Source organism: Myotis daubentonii, chromosome X, assembly GCF_963259705.1.
Source record: "Myotis daubentonii chromosome X, mMyoDau2.1, whole genome shotgun sequence".
Lineage (NCBI taxonomy): Eukaryota > Metazoa > Chordata > Mammalia > Chiroptera > Vespertilionidae > Myotis > Myotis daubentonii.
Genome location: NC_081861.1, coordinates 88,160,165 through 88,175,846, shown reverse-complemented (window position 1 = coordinate 88,175,846; position 15,682 = coordinate 88,160,165). Strand labels below are relative to the sequence as shown.

The following is a 15,682-nucleotide window of genomic DNA, read 5'->3' as shown; positions in this document are numbered from 1 at the left end:
TGTGTTGATTCTAGGGCCTCTTGGGAGGGACTCGGGAGCAGGCCAATGTCAGATGCTGCCTGTAACTCACCCTGGGCAACCTGTTTGGAGCTACAAAGTGATCCACAGTTTATGGCTGCATCTGCTGGACCTGGGTGTGCACAGGAAGGATAAAGCTACATACCAAAGCTGTCTTTTACCAGCCCTGGGTTTGGGGGCAGGTCAGTAAAAGTTTTGAGGAACCCCGGGGTCTGCCTCCACCTCCTCCACCTGTTGGCTTGGCAGCTGGTTAAGCTTGGTCACTGAAAGACCCTCTGGTGGTAATTAAGTTGCATACACTAGATTTTTAGTGAGCGACCAGACAGAGGCGAGAGGTGTTCACCAGATCTATACAGATTTAAACTTGGTGCCAGTGCTAGGTATGAGACACTCAGCAAATGTCCCAGGATATACCAAGTCTAGATGCCACCCACTGGGTACTCGCACATCTTTATGATGTGATGTGGTCTCAGGGAGTCGTCAGGCAGAGGCCCACAAAGTTTATTTAGCCCAAACAGACCAAGATTTGGCCATGGGAAGGGAAGGCTCTGTACTGGTTGGATGTGCAAGTGAAAAATTTCCCCTGTCCTAGGGACACACAGCTCAGTCTGTCCCAGATTCTGCCAGGAGCCTGATCTCTGCAGGATGGGGCCACTGAGAATCAGGAGAGGGGGAGGTGCAGGTCAGGCTTGGAGGAAGTTGGAGGGTGTGGCACCCTCCCCAGAGCCACACAACTCATTCTGTCCCAGATTCTGCCCAGACCATGGCAGGGCAGAGCTACTAGGAATCAAAAGGGTGGGGCCACCAAGAGCCCAGAGAGAGAGGCTAGTGGACCTCTTATGAGGAGGAAGTGCCAGTCAGGTTAGGGTTAGGGTTACAGTTAGGGTTAGGTGACCAGGAGTGCCTGCCCTGGGGAATCTAGCCTTGCCACAGTGGAAAGTTGGGAGAATGGCTCCGACCCCAAAGCCACACAACTCAGTCACTGATACCCTTGAGTCTGCCTAGACCTCTACACCCTGGCCTAGGCAATTGACTCCTCAACTGGGCAGAAGCTCCGTAGGTTGGATTGGCAGGGAGTCCAGAGTAGGTTTATTGCATTCCCCAGGCTGATACTGCAGGTAGGGGAATATTCCAACCAAGAAAGATGGTGTCTGCGGTGCAGTACTATGACACAGCACAGGGTGTCTTGTGGTTGCTTCTTCAGCTTTCTGCCCAGGGCCACAAACCACCATCTCTCCTCACACAACTTCAGTCTATTCTATCCTCCCTGCACTGGAGCCCAGGGTGAGTAGCTAAGAATAAAATTTTGTACATTGGCCTTCTAAGAGGGTGCCTGTGCCCCTGGCTGAGTAGCTCAGTTGGTTAGAGCATCATTCCAATGCACCAAGACTGTGGGTTCTATCCATGGTCAAGGCACATATAAGAATCAACCAATAAATGCATAAATAAGTTGAATAACAACTCAGTGTTTCTCCTGCTCTCTCTCTCCCCACGTCCCTCTTTCTTAAATCAATTTAAAAAAAAAAACTTTTAAAGAGGGTGCGTGTGTCTCTACCAGGATTCACCTCTCCCTGGTGTACAGAATCCCTGCTTATATTCACAGCCAGGTGTTAAATAGGTGCCTTTTCATGGCTCTGGTGCTCTGGGCTGGGGAGCCTGGCATGGAGTTTAGACCCCACATTACTCAGGGGGAACATTTGCAGCTGAGATATCCCTCCATATTCTCAGCCTCTGCATGTGGGAGTGGGGCCAGCCCTTTTTGCATCTCTGTATGTTCTACCTGTCTCGCTGTCTCTTCTTTTGTAAATACTTGATTATAAGACTTTTCTTCAGCCAATCTTCAGTTGGTTATTCAGGACAATAGTTCTATAATTAGTTGTAATTTCAGTTTGGTCTTGGTAGGAGATGAGTTTAGCTTTCACCTACTCCACTGCCATCTTGGATCTCCAAGGATTCTATCGTTGAGGAGCTGAGATTTTAGTGGAGGGAGACAGGCAAAGGAAGTGCATTTGACTTGAACAATGTAGAGATTAAGGAATTAAGGGCACCAACCCTTCCACAGTTGAAAATTTGCATATAACTTTTGACTCCTCCTAAACTTAACTATTAATAATATACTGTTGACCAGAAGCCTTACTGATAACATAGTCAATTAACACATATTTTATATATGTATTATATACTGTATTCTTACATTAAAATAAGCTAGAGAAAAGAAAATGTTATTAAGAATTCATAAGGAGGGGAAAATGCATTTACAGTATTTATTGAAAAAAATTCCTGTATGATTTTTTCAAACCTGTTGAAACCTGTGTTACTCAAGGGTCAACTGTAAAGACAAACACCTTCAGATAGTAATAAATGTATGAAGAAAATAAAGCAGTATAATGGGGCTGGGTTGTGATGTAGAAGCAGCTGAGGAAGTGATATAGAATCTCTTCTGAGGGGGTCTTGGTCTCAGATCAAGTTGGTTCTCGATACGTTGTCAACATTACCTCATCCTGTGAGCATTTATATGTTATCTTCCCAAAGCAGTGGTCTGGGTGTACCTCCCAGGGGTCTGTACATGGGGGTCTGGGTATGAGGGGCTGAAGAGAAGGGAGCTGTAAACATGGGGTACCTTTGTAGGAAAGTTCTGACATCAGTTGTCCTTTGACAGAGCTGTTAGTTGTGCTAGATGAAATAATGGTAGTGGCCTGAGAGCTTCCCCCTGGTACTCTTATGAGCCCAGCTCGTGCATATTGCCTTCTTCACACGTATGAACACTGCCTCATCTTAAATACAGCCTAGACATTATCTCATGCCATCGCAACCCTTGTCACACTTGAGTACCCTTATTCATTACATGTTTGGGTATTTCCAGAGCCCAGTACAGAATTGACACCTAATAAGTGCTTATCAAATGAAAGAATAAATGGTGACTTTTTCCTTCTGCTTCCTCAACTGACTGGCTTATTCCCGTTCATGCATGAAGACTCAGCTCACACATCTTATCACCTTGTGTCCCACCTAGGAAGCTTTTGCTCATCCTTTACTTCCTCTGTAAAGCCTTCCTTGACCTCCCCAGGCAGAGTTGATCCCTCCCACCTTTGAGAACTCCAGCACATTCTATTCCCCCTATGACATCACTAACCACTCTAGGGGTATTTTCTTCTAGGACTCTTGTCAAGTCCCCTAACCTGTAGTTTTCTCAATGGCAAGGACTGTATTTTGGTCATCTTCAAATCCCCAGCACTAGCCCCTAGAGGGCGCTCAATAAGTATTTGTGGATTTTTATTTTATTTTTTAAATAAATTGTCAATTTTGCTTTAGTGTCCTATATAGAGTTATGCTGAAGCTGGCTTGTTGTGACTCATGAGAACCACTTGTTAAATATTTAGGAACTTTGTGAGCCAATTGTTAAACACAACCATTGTTAAAAGTTAAATTCCAGTATATGAGAAAACAGAAGACAAGCTGAAATTGAAGGACATTCTATCAAAATGACCACCTAAATGCTATATGGGATCTTGGATTGGATCCTAGAAAAGAAAAAAGACTTTACTGGGAAAACTGGTGAAATCAAAATAAGGTTTGTATTTTAGTTGCTATGATGTACCAAGGTTAATTTCTCAGTTTTGATAAATTTTTTATAATTATGTAAGATATCAACATAAAAGGAAGCTGGGTGAAGGATATAGAGAAACTCTACTGCTTCTGCAACTCTTCTGTGAGTCTAAAATTACCTCAAAATAAAAAAATTAACTGTTAAACAGAAATATTAAATCTCAGAGGGAAGGTAGGGGAGGGTGGAGGTAAGGGGGAGAGATCAACCAAAGGCAAGCATATAGGCCTAACCAATGGACACAGACAACAGAGGGTGAGGACATGAGTGGGGGGATGGAGGGTAACATGGGGATAAGTACACATATGTAATAACTTAATCAATAAAAAATTTAAAAAAAAGAATGACCCCAAAGTCATTCACATAACTTTTACTACAAAAATCAATCAATCAATCAATCAATTTTATAAACCTACAATTAAATAAATTATATTAAAAACAAAAATAATAAATACTTAAAATCCAACTCTTCCAACATATTTTGCTATGAACTATGCTTGTGAGCTGATTCACATCTATTGCAACTGAACAGTTTGCTACTGTGCATGTTGTCACAACATGTGCTTGGTGATGACACTGTCATAGGTAGCTTGAAATAGGCCACAGTGGGAATATTTATGTCATGAAAATCTGGGAATTACACAAATCAGGGCTTGGATTCTTGTTTTGTTCATTTCACTCTAGACACAAGAAAGTGATGGAGAAAGTGTAAATAATGTACATTTAGCTTAAAACCGTGTCATCTCACGAGGCTGGCATGGCTCAGTGGTTGAGCATTGACCTATAAACCAGGAGGTCATGGTTCAATTCCTAGTCAGGACATATGCCCAGGTTGCAGGTGCTGGAGGCAGCTGATCAATGATTCTCTCTCATCGTTGATGTTTCTATCTCTCTTTCTCTCTCCCTTACTCTCTGACATCAATAAAAATATATATTTTTTTAAAGTGTGTCATCTCTATAGCTGTTACTTAGTGAGTAGCACACAAAAAATGAGGAAATATGCTTTCAGTACATGGAAACTATTCTCTGATTCAGCAAATAAGTTCTTTGAATCTTTAATGAAATTGTCAAGTTCCAACACTTCTTTATTGTTTCACTTTCTTCTTACTCATGAACATAAATGACAATGTCACCCATCACTCTATTATAATTGTAAGTTGATTATGATATTCAGCAAAATCTATGAAAACATTATATAAAAATCAATTGGCTATATATAATTTGTAAAAAAGAGTAATATATTTCATTATTATTCATAAATTGTGTGCTTTGCATTCTTATATAATAAGTAAGTATATATCTATATGTGTATAAATGCATTCATTTTCTTTTGAGGGATGGTCGCTAAACATTTACCAGAACACCACTAGTCCTAAGTATTAACTACTATTTCATCAAATGCATTGACAGAAAAAGAACACAAAATTGACAATTCATTGCCAGACATCTTCTTTGTGCCAGGCTGTCCTGTCTCTTTATGTTCATCATCTCAGTTGTTCTTCACCTCAACTCTGGGAAGTGTGCCCATTATGGACACCATTTATGAGGATAATAAGATGAGGATACAGTGACTGGACTAAGGTTAACTAATTGGAGCCAGGATTTTTTTTAATATATTTTATTGATTTTTTACAGAGAGGAAGGGAGAGAGATAGAGAGTTAGAAACATCGATGGGAGAGAAACATCGATCAGCTGCCTCCTGCACATCTCCCACTGGGGATGTGCCCGCAACCCAGGTACATGCCCTTGACCGGAATCGAACCTGGGACCCCTCAGTCCGCAGGCCGACGCTCTATCCACTGAGCCAAACCGGTTTCGGCTGGAGCCAGGATTAAACCCTACATCTGTGTGAGTCCAAAGCTAGCTATACTAGTTTCCTAGGGCTGCTGTAACAAATTACCACAAATTTAGTAGCTTAAAGCAACACATTTATTCTCTTACAGTTGGAGGTCAAAAGTCTGAAATGGGACTCACTGGATTAACATCAAGGTGTTGGCATGACTGTGTTCCTTCTGGAAGTTCTAGGGGAGAATCTGTTTCCTCACCTTTTCCAGCTTCTAGACACCACTTATGTTCCTTAGCTTTTGTCCTTGTCTTCCATCTTCAGAACCAGCAATGACTAGTCAACTCTTTCTCAGATCCCATCTGTCCAACCCTTGCCTCTGTCATCACATCTCTAACTCTGCATCTCCTGCCTCCATCTTTCACTTTATAAGGACCCTTTTGATGACATTGAGCCCAGCAACAAAGTGCAGGACACTCTCCCCATTTCAAGATCAGATGATTCACAACCTTAGTTCCATCTGCAAACCCTATTTCTGAACTTTGCCGTATAACCTAACATATTCACAGGTTCCGAGGATTTAGGATGTGGACATCTGTGGGGGGGGGGGCATAGTCTACCTACCACACTTGTGCTTTTTCCACGACCCTTAATCACCTTGCCTCTTGTTTTAGTGTTTATATAATCCAATGCAAGGCCCCAATTATTCTCCGGATACTGGTATGCCACACGTCCTATGCTCTCTGTGTTGGGGTATGATATCTTCTTTCCTTTGGTCATTCTCCCAGCATGCCAGAGTGCTGAGGGAGAATGTTTTCTACTCCCTGATACTTTTAATCCTGGCATATATTTTACTTTTGTTCTTACTAAGGTGTTTTTAAAATAGTTTCCAGGATTTTTGTGGATTACTGACTTTATCAAAGCTCCTGTTCATTTTTTCCTCTCCCCAGTGCTTGCACAGGGCCAGTATTCCCCTTTCCTATATGGTAGGTCTCATTGTACTATGATTTGTGCATTCCTACTTTCTAAGCCTATTTCTAGTCACCAGCCAGGATCGTGCATTATTTATTTGCTCTTCTCACAGATTTTTACACTGCTGTATTCTAGAAAAATCCTTTTCCCATGCCTGCAGATGAGGCATCTGTCTGTCTGGGTTTAATATTGTTCTCTGACTGGTTTTCAGAGTCAGACTCTATAAATAATAGTTCCCCATCTTCACTCGTTTCCTCCACACTGAGATCCCTGATTCTGGTCAAGGTCATAAGAAACTTCCCAACCAATGGCCAGATGTTGCCGCTCCCCCAGGAAGCCTTCATAACAGCCAGGCCCACCTCTTTCTTCACTGCCTCCAGCTACAACTACAACCTCCTTGTTTCCCCGCTTCCATCCTTGCCAAAAGTTCTTTGCCCCTCCCTTCTGCCTAGCAGATTCTCACCCACACATTGAGGCCCAGTCAGAATACTAACAACCTTGAGGAAAACTTTCCAGATCATATCAGCCCAAGGGACTTACTCTCCTCTGAGCACCTCCAGAACTTATTGCAAGTAACACTAATTTTGATACTTTAACATCTACCACTATGGAGAAGTTGCAAACTAGTGGCTGATGTGTCAAATAATGGCCACTGATATGTTTTGTTTGGTCTGCATGTGGCTTGTTTCTTTTAAATTATTTGCTAACATGTAGCAATTCATAATCTTTATATATCATCTGGATTTCTGGCTTCTTTGAAAGCCAGAAAAGTCTAGTAATACTGAGTCTGTATTCTCATAGGATGACAACGGTTAGCTGGATTAGGGTGGCCGTATCTCCTTTAGATGAAGCCTGTGGCATCCAGCTCTCTACATTCCCCTCTAACTCCTTATTGTCATATTACTTCAGTCTCCATTCATTTTTAGTATTTGCCTGACTCCTAAAGGCATTCTGAAATTCTGGTATTTCTATGCTTGCCTAAATGTCCAGCTATATTACAGTCTCGTGGAGGAAAGAAGCTTTATTTTGAATTTTTTTTTGTTTCTCCCATGCTGCTCTGTACATAGTAGATGCTCAATAAATATTGAAATTAAAGAATTTCCTGCTAGATGATTCTAGAATGTGTAAAAATTTACTTTTACTACAAGGTAAAGCTTTATAAATGAAACATTTGTTGAGAAAGTACCATATACCTGACTCAGTGTTAGATGCCTCAGAACAACAGAGAAGGAAACTGAGACTCCAAGAGCCTACAGAGCAGGGCTGGGCTATAGATCTGGTAGTTTCTTGGGTAAGTAAGGGTTAATGCCTTTCTTTAATGAAGAAGCTTTGCTAAGTGTCAGTGCTGCAAGCAGTAAGGAACTGCCCCTGGTGCTCTCCGTAATGTTTGTTCACAAACTCTGACAGTTACTTTGTTTGGATAGAAATTGAGCATTTATTAAATGCCCTTTCTGTGCTGGGCATTTATTAAATAACTCCGCAGTTATTCATGGACTGTCAGGAATTCTGAGCATCCTGGGAAGCCCACTGAAAAGATGAGGACAATATAGATGGATTGAGCCTAATTGTTGATGAGATTTGGAGCCCATTTGATGAGTCATGTGCAATTGAGAGAAGCCTCTACTCCTTGCCCATATGTGCATGGAGATTGTGCTAGTCCCTCATGCTGTCACTAGTGGTACTGACATGTGGTGCAGGATGGGAAAATGTGTAGAAATTATGTGTTTGATTGCACAGTTTCAAGCAGAAAGGAATGTAAGAATACCAAAGACGGCCACTGGGACAAAAATCTAGTGCCATGTGTTGCTAAACAGCTGCAGGAAAATTTTCTGGACACTTGGGTGCAGAGAGGTACGTTTGCCAGACATTGGTTCTGAGTAAATTTGAGGGCAAAATAGCTGTAGAATAAACGGACATGGTGCACCTAGTAGCTTGACTGTGGAGCTTTTGTCTGCCTTCTTTGCCATTCTGTCCCTAGCAGCCACCACCAGTTCCAGCCATGCTAGGAGAGGAGGGAGGTGGGAAGGCTTCAGCCCCAGGGCTGTTAGGTTTCTCTGGGCCTGATGTGCTCACAAGCCCTGCTTAGAGCTACCAAAATGCTCAGGTTCAGCTGGGTGGGCTGAACCTCTGGAAAGGAGGAAGGTCCTGGATTGATCCTAAAGAGGCAGGATAGGGCAGAGTGAGGTTGGGGAAGGGAGTAGGGCAGAAACTCAGCTAAGGGCATTAATGGGAGCTTTAGTCCTTCAGACTCTATAGAAAGCAAGGAATCTGTACCCTTCCCCATTTCTACAAGTGTGGCCTTGGGCAAGTCACTTAATCTCCCCAACCCCAAATTTACTTCCCTCTGTGTGTAGGTGGTCATGAGGCGATGTTTGGGGCCTGGCCCATATTTCAAGAGATGGGAGCTGTGAGCTCTATAATGATGCAACCGAGCAATAAACTATCATATTGGTTACTAGTTATTATGGGCTTACTATGGAGACAGACATTATGCTAAGCCATTTAAATCCATTATAACCAGTACTTGCTCCATGCAGAGCAGTTCCAGAGCTGACACTTCTAACTAGACCACCCGCCAAGCATTAGCCTCACTTCACACTTGAGGGACCTTGAAATTTTGGAGGCACTGGCGTCAAAGACAGAGCTTGGGACTTTAGACTTCTGGCTCTGCTATTTAACATGCTGTGTGACCTTGGGAAATTTACTCAACCTCCCTGAGCTTCAGTTTCCTGATTTGGAAAATGGCCAAGTCCAAAGCCTCTGGCAGCCTATATAGTGAGCAGCAGTATCCTGCGGGAGAAGGTGGAGGTGAGGAAGCTCAGAATCTCCCAGAGAACATGAATGACAGCACATGGATGGGTCTGTGGCTTTATGAAGTGGAGGCAGGTCTGGAACAGAAACTTGCTAGAGTGGATGTGCCCAGCTCACACTACCCATTTAGAGAGAGCGCAGATGAGCCAGATAGGCAGGCACAGCCACACCGTGAGCTGCTGTTGCCACCTAGGGGAAAGTCGGTGACCAGGAGCCCAGGTTGCTGTTGCTGTTGCTGTTGCTGTTGCTGCAGCTCGACTGAAGCTGAACACTACAGCACATTCCTGTCTCCTGCTGGTTTCCGGAGTGGAAAGAGGCTGCCAAGCATTGCTCCAGGAATGGGGAGGGGAGTGAGGAAAAGCAGCTGAGTGCTGCCTCTGGTTTGGAAGTTATAAATAAATCCATCTGGAAGTGTTTGGGGCAGTGGGAGCCTGAGGCCAGCCCTTGCAATTCAGGCCATGTGGCACATATTTCCATTCACACCAGACCCCTCCCTCACCCTCCACCCCCGCCTGCCAAGTCCCAGGAGACTGTCTGATTGGCTTGTCTGCTCTAGCCCTGGCTGAGCTGGGCAGGAACTTCTCAGGCCCCAACTCTACTTCCAGCCCCTGTTCCAACCCTCCTCTCCTCACAGTACAACACTAGTAATATCATGTCTGAGAAAGTGCTTCTAAAAGTTTCATGTGCCACTCAAGTATTGGTTGAATGAATAATAAATTTTCTATTAAACATTTAACTGGCAGTACATTCCCCTTGCTAGAAAGAGGCCTTGTGGTAGTTATGTAAGTTGTTGCATTATTGACTTTTAGCTCCATCTCAGAATCATCTTTGCCCATTCCAGCTAAGGCTGGCTGAGGTGCAAAGGCAGTGCCCAAGCCTTGTTCCTGTTTCTATCCCCAGCACCAAGGGTAATGCTCAATAGATGTTGGTTATATAAAGGGTTGAGTTAATTTATTAATGTAACAAATACTTATTGCACACACTTATGTACTGTACACCCTGCTACATGCTGGGAACACTGTAGAGAACAAAATAGAGTCTCAGCTCACTGAACTTTTGGTCATGGTGTTTCTCAATGAGAGTATTATTTGTACTTGAAGTGAGACAATTCTTTGCAGTGTGGGACACTCTTGTGCACTCCTGACTCCTGACCCTAAGTGCCAATAGTACCCTGGAATCATTGTGAAAACCAGAAATGCCTCTGCACATTTCCAAATACTTATTGGAGACAGGAAGATCCAGCCCTGGCCAAAGGCTACCATTGATGAATTTGACAGTAAGTGAGAGAAAGAAGGCCAATCCCAAGGTGTGAATGTGTTGAGTCCTCTAAATCCACATATAAATCGGTGGTTTAGAAATGGGAGTTGAGGCCCAGGATCCATTAAGATCCATAAGGAAAAAGGTATTGAGGAAAGGTGTAGAATGAATCCTGGATAAAGGCCAGAGCTAGAGAAGTAGCTTCCCGATGGTGTCTCTTCTTTGCCCCTGCACTTCCAGCCCACTGTCAGCACCCTACTTCAAGGCCTCAGCTTGTGCCAAAACCATTGCTGCAGCCTCCTAACTGGTTTCCATTCTTCTGGTCTCTCTGCCTTCCATAATTATCTTCTTAAAACACCGCTTTCATCATGTCCCTTCTGAACATTCACCAGGTCCAACCTCCTCAGCCCTGAATTTTTAACCCCCCGTAGTACAGCTTCCTGTCAACCTGGCACTCCCTTCGCACCAAATTCTTCTTTCCAGGCTCATTGTTGCTTGCTGGGGCTGACCAGCGGACCCTGAGTGATGGATGAATGATTACTCTGACACACATTTCTGTGAAAGAGAGGGATAAGGGACTGCCTGGCTAAAGGAACCAGGCAGCCCCGTTCACCTGCCTCCTTAGACTTTTATAGTAACAAAAGCTTGAACTAGAATTAACTATTAGATGCTATCAGCAGGGTAAGCATCATTGAAAAGACACATGCATCTGCAGTGTCCTTTAAGCAAGGATGTCTAAAGAATAAACATAAAGATTCCAGCAAAACACCCAGGGGCTCAGACTTATTTGGAAAAGTCAAGGCAGGGTCGGCCACCTTTGGCAAGGTACCCCTAGAGGCCTCCGACTTTTCAGAAATTCCTCCATACCGACTTTCCAACCAAGTCCCTTGCTTCCCCACAATTGCTGATCTCCCTAGACCCTATCATCTGGCCATACAGAGCCCAATACACATATTGTTCTTCTCTTCTCCATGCCACCTCCTCCCCTGAGATACCCTTTGAACCCCTCTCCATTTGAAAAAATACACTCAGGCTTCAAGGCCCAGCTCAAGTCTCTTCTCTTTTGTAAAGCTTTACCTGAAGAGGCAAGCAAATGTTTTCCCATGTCTGTATTCCCCTCTGCAGCTCTTCATATACACCATGGTGCTGTCTGTCTCTCCAACTAAACTAGGAGTTCTCTGAGGGCAATAGTCATGTCTCATTTTGCTTTGTAATCCAGTTACCAAGCCCGGTGTGAACAAGTGGAGAAGTGGTCTTGGGGTTTGGCTGGTGTGACAGGGCAAAGAGGAAGTGGAATGTTTTCCCCCAAGCCCGACTGTGGGTCCACTTGAGACACTTTTAACTGCTCTCTCCATAAGCACTGTATTCAGATGACAGCCTGTGAAAGAGCTGGGGAGGATAAGGGAAAGAAATGGAGAGGCAAGGCAAGGGGCAGGCAAAGGAGAAATATGGAGATGAGAGGAGAGGTAGGAAGGATGAAAGAGGAGAGGGAAGCCAAGGTCTGCATCAAACAGCTTACATACATAAGGGTTTCAAATAACCTGGAATGGAATAAGAAGAGATTTGGGATTCAGAAACTGAAAGCAGCTGCTTAGATAGGTCAGCTGAATATACAGATAATTAATAGGCTTAGTGCCCTTCAGTACCAAACCGTGCTTGGAACCATATCCTGCTAGGATCAAATGCCAAGAAACCCGTTTAGTAAAGAGCAGAAAACAGCATTGGCATGAGAAAGCTGGAGAATTCCTCAGAGAGCTTTTATTAAGGGCAATAGGGACCATTGGAGTCCCATTGGTGCCACACACCACTGGCCTGCTTCTTGCCAAAAAAAAAAAAAGTGGGCATGAGAAGAAAACCACATGTCATGAGTGGCTAGTTTCCCAGAGGCCATGCACCTTTCATACACACGAGATCATTTGATCCTTAATGAAACTCTGAGAGGTGGTTAGTGTCCCTATTTTACAGATTACAAAATTGAAGTCCTGGGAGGGTTAAGAATCTGACCCAAGATAATGTAGCTCAAAAGTCTTGGATCCAGGATTACAATGCAGGCCATCCCTCCCTGGTTGACAGCAATTTGCTCCCCATTCTTGCTGACTTTGGCTGTGGGGCTGATCTCCTTGGATTGATTTCTTTGACCATAAATACCATCAGTTTTTCCTGGCTCTCAAATGAGCTCTCGGAATCATGTGCCATTCTCCAGTTTCCAGCTGGGTGCGTTTGCTGGTGGTTCACGAATATGAAGCAACGGGCCTTATCCTGAGAATCAATGCCAGGGTGCTTTGGTTCCCAAAAGATACTTCAGGCTTCAGGCTTTTAGCCTATGGGACCAAGTTTTCTATTTTCTCTTTCCTCCCAAAGACCTTCCAATGGTTGATGGTTTCCTGCTTTCCCAGCCAAGTTTAAAAATCCTTATCAAAATCATGGTACCTTTGAGATGTTGCCCACACTGTGTTCTGACTGCCGTTGCAACCCTTCCCTATCTGCTCAGTGGTTGATGGATGCAATCTGTCTGCTGCCAGCCTATGAGTGGTTGTGAGCAGAGGACAGGAGAAATAGACAGGGCAGGTGCAGACAGTGTTTCCCAGAATTTGATGTGACATGGTTAGGCCAGCTAATGGAGGAGCCAGTGGAGGTAAAGTTGGCTGGAACCAATTAAGGGGCAGAATGACCCTCAGCATGACCCACATAGGGTTGTGGCTTTGGGCTGGGGTAGATTAGCTAGAAAAATCAATGACAATAGTTTTCTGGAATCAGGTATAGTCTGGGAACCTTTTGGACTTGGCTTAGAGTTATGTGTCCCACACAAGTTGTAGGATATCAGGATTATCAAGTTGCATGCATGGCCTACTGACATCTTGTTGAATAACAAAATTTCCAGTGATATACACCAACAAGCAGGGTAACAAGTCTCTGGTTTGGGTTTTTGCTCTGATTATTTTAGTGAACGGGATTCTTCTGCACCACCTTCAAAATCTATTTGGAATCCATCACTTCTCACCACCTCCATTACTACCATCCTAGTCTAAGCAATTATGCTCTCTTGCCTGTCACCAGTCTTCCAAAGTGATGCTGTTAAAACATAGTCTTGGTATGTCAGTCTTCTGCTCAACATCCTCCAATTGCTCCCATCTCGCTCATATTAAAAGTCAAAGTCTTGCCCTGGCCGGTTTGGCTCAGTGGATAGAACGTAGGCCTGTGGACTCAAGGGTCCCCGGTTTGATTCCGGTCAAGGGTATGTACCTTGGTTGCGGGAACATCTCCAGTTGGGGGGTGTGCAGGAGGCAGCTGATCGATGTTTCTCTCTCATCGATGTTTCTAACTCTCTATTCCTCTCTCTTTCCTTCTGTGAAAAATCAATAAAATATATTTTTAAAAAGAACGTTAATTATTGTAATCTTCCATGAATATTTTTTAAAAAAGTCAAAGTCTCTGGCACCAGCTACATCACTACCAGTAACTGTGGCCCATTACAACACCGCCGACTCAAAGCACAAGTGGTTCTGGAGGTACTTGGAGAAGCCAGGAGTGCTGGACACACTGACCAAGTTTTTGAAAGCATCACTTAAGAGCTGCTACCCCCAGAAAATCTAGAAATAAAGCTGCTTTACATAAATTTGGCAGAAATTAAAGAGAAATATGAAGCTTTGTAGAAGAAAATAAAGAACTGAAAACAAAGCTTGCTCAATATGAACCACCTCAGGAGGAGAAGCATGCTGAATAAGATTCTTCTCAGTTGAAAAGACACTGAAAAGTGGTTTTGTATGACTTGAATACTTTGTACAGTATATAATCTTTTCTGAACAGATGCTAAGAACTTTTAATATGTTCGATTCACATATAAACACATATTCTTAAAATCACCAATAAAAACTCAATATAACTTTCTTTGGGTCTTAAAAGTGAATCCTGAAAAAAGCCTAAACACAGCCATCTAACTCATTACCTTAAAATACATTCTGTTTACTAGTCTGACTAGGAATGATGGTACTGGTTGTATTTTAGCCAAGGAAGGTTAGCATGAAGCTGTTCCTTAGTTTAGTTCAGGATATGAACATAGGTACAGTCATTCTTCTTAAAAAAAGAAGACACTGTTTATATTCTCTGTAGGCAGCTGGAGAGATCTGTGTGACATGAGATGCTCTTGCATGGGTTCCCATGAATCTTTTGCTCATTTATATTAATGTGGAACAAATAGCTCTTCTTTGCCACCACTTTGCCTTAGATAACTGTATATGCCAGTTTAAACTCTGACATCATGTTTTCCTTCTATGCCTTCATGCCCTATTTGATAATGGCGCCTTGCTTGCTCTGTGCTTCCCTGGGTCCTAATTGCAAATTTTCAATTTGCTACAATAGCAGTTACCATGATTGTAATTTATATTATTTTAAACAGGATCACACTGTTCCCCTGCCTTACTTAGTTGCTCAGTTGAGCACAGAACAGAGATGATATAAAATTCAGGGTTCACGCACAAACTGGGATGAAGGGAAATGAGCCATACCAGCTATATCGTGGAAAATTATAGTGTGCAGGTATAATTATACAGTTCTTTCTTCTCTCAAAATATTTTTCTAGACTTTAATTCACTTTATCTTCATTATCCATGTGAAGTAGGTGGGACAAATATGAGGGGAGGCTGGGTATTGAGTTTTTAGGCCAAAGACATTATTTACTAACTGTAGAACCTTGGGCACATAAGTTAACTGCTCTGAGATTCAGTTTCCTCATCTGTTAAATGAGAAGAATATCTGTGTTGCCTACCTCACAGGGTTGTTGTGAGAGTCAAATGGAATATATGTGACATATTTTTAAATAATAAAGCACTAAAAAACCCCAAAGTCTTTATGGTAGCCTACAGGTCTTCATAACCTGGCCCCTCTTATCTCCTTGAATTTATCCCCTACAAATCCCTCTGTCACCTCCTCCATTCCAGCCACATTAGTCTCCTGATTATTCCTTAAGCTCTCCAGGCACATTTATACTTTGTACTTGCTTTTCCTTCTACGTGGAATGCCTTTCCCTAGTGTGTCAGTCAGGATCCTGGGAGAGTGTGGTTATGGGGACTGGGTTATGGTGGTTATGGTCCTTGCCATATGGAAAGGACCACCTGGCAGGAGCTGTGGTCTTTGGTAGAGGGATGCCATCAACCCATGGTGAACCTGCATAGAGAGAGCTGATGAAAAATCACACTTCCTTTTTCCTTCTGATCTCCTTGTAGTTGCCTCTTATTGT

The 15,682-nt window shown here is 43.2% G+C and overlaps 1 pseudogene; it reads left to right on the top strand.

Annotated features, from left to right (window-relative positions):
- Positions 1-12,633: 12,633 nt before the first annotated feature.
- On the top strand, positions 12,634-14,194 carry LOC132224614 (c-Myc-binding protein-like; annotated as a pseudogene).
- Positions 14,195-15,682: the final 1,488 nt, after the last annotated feature.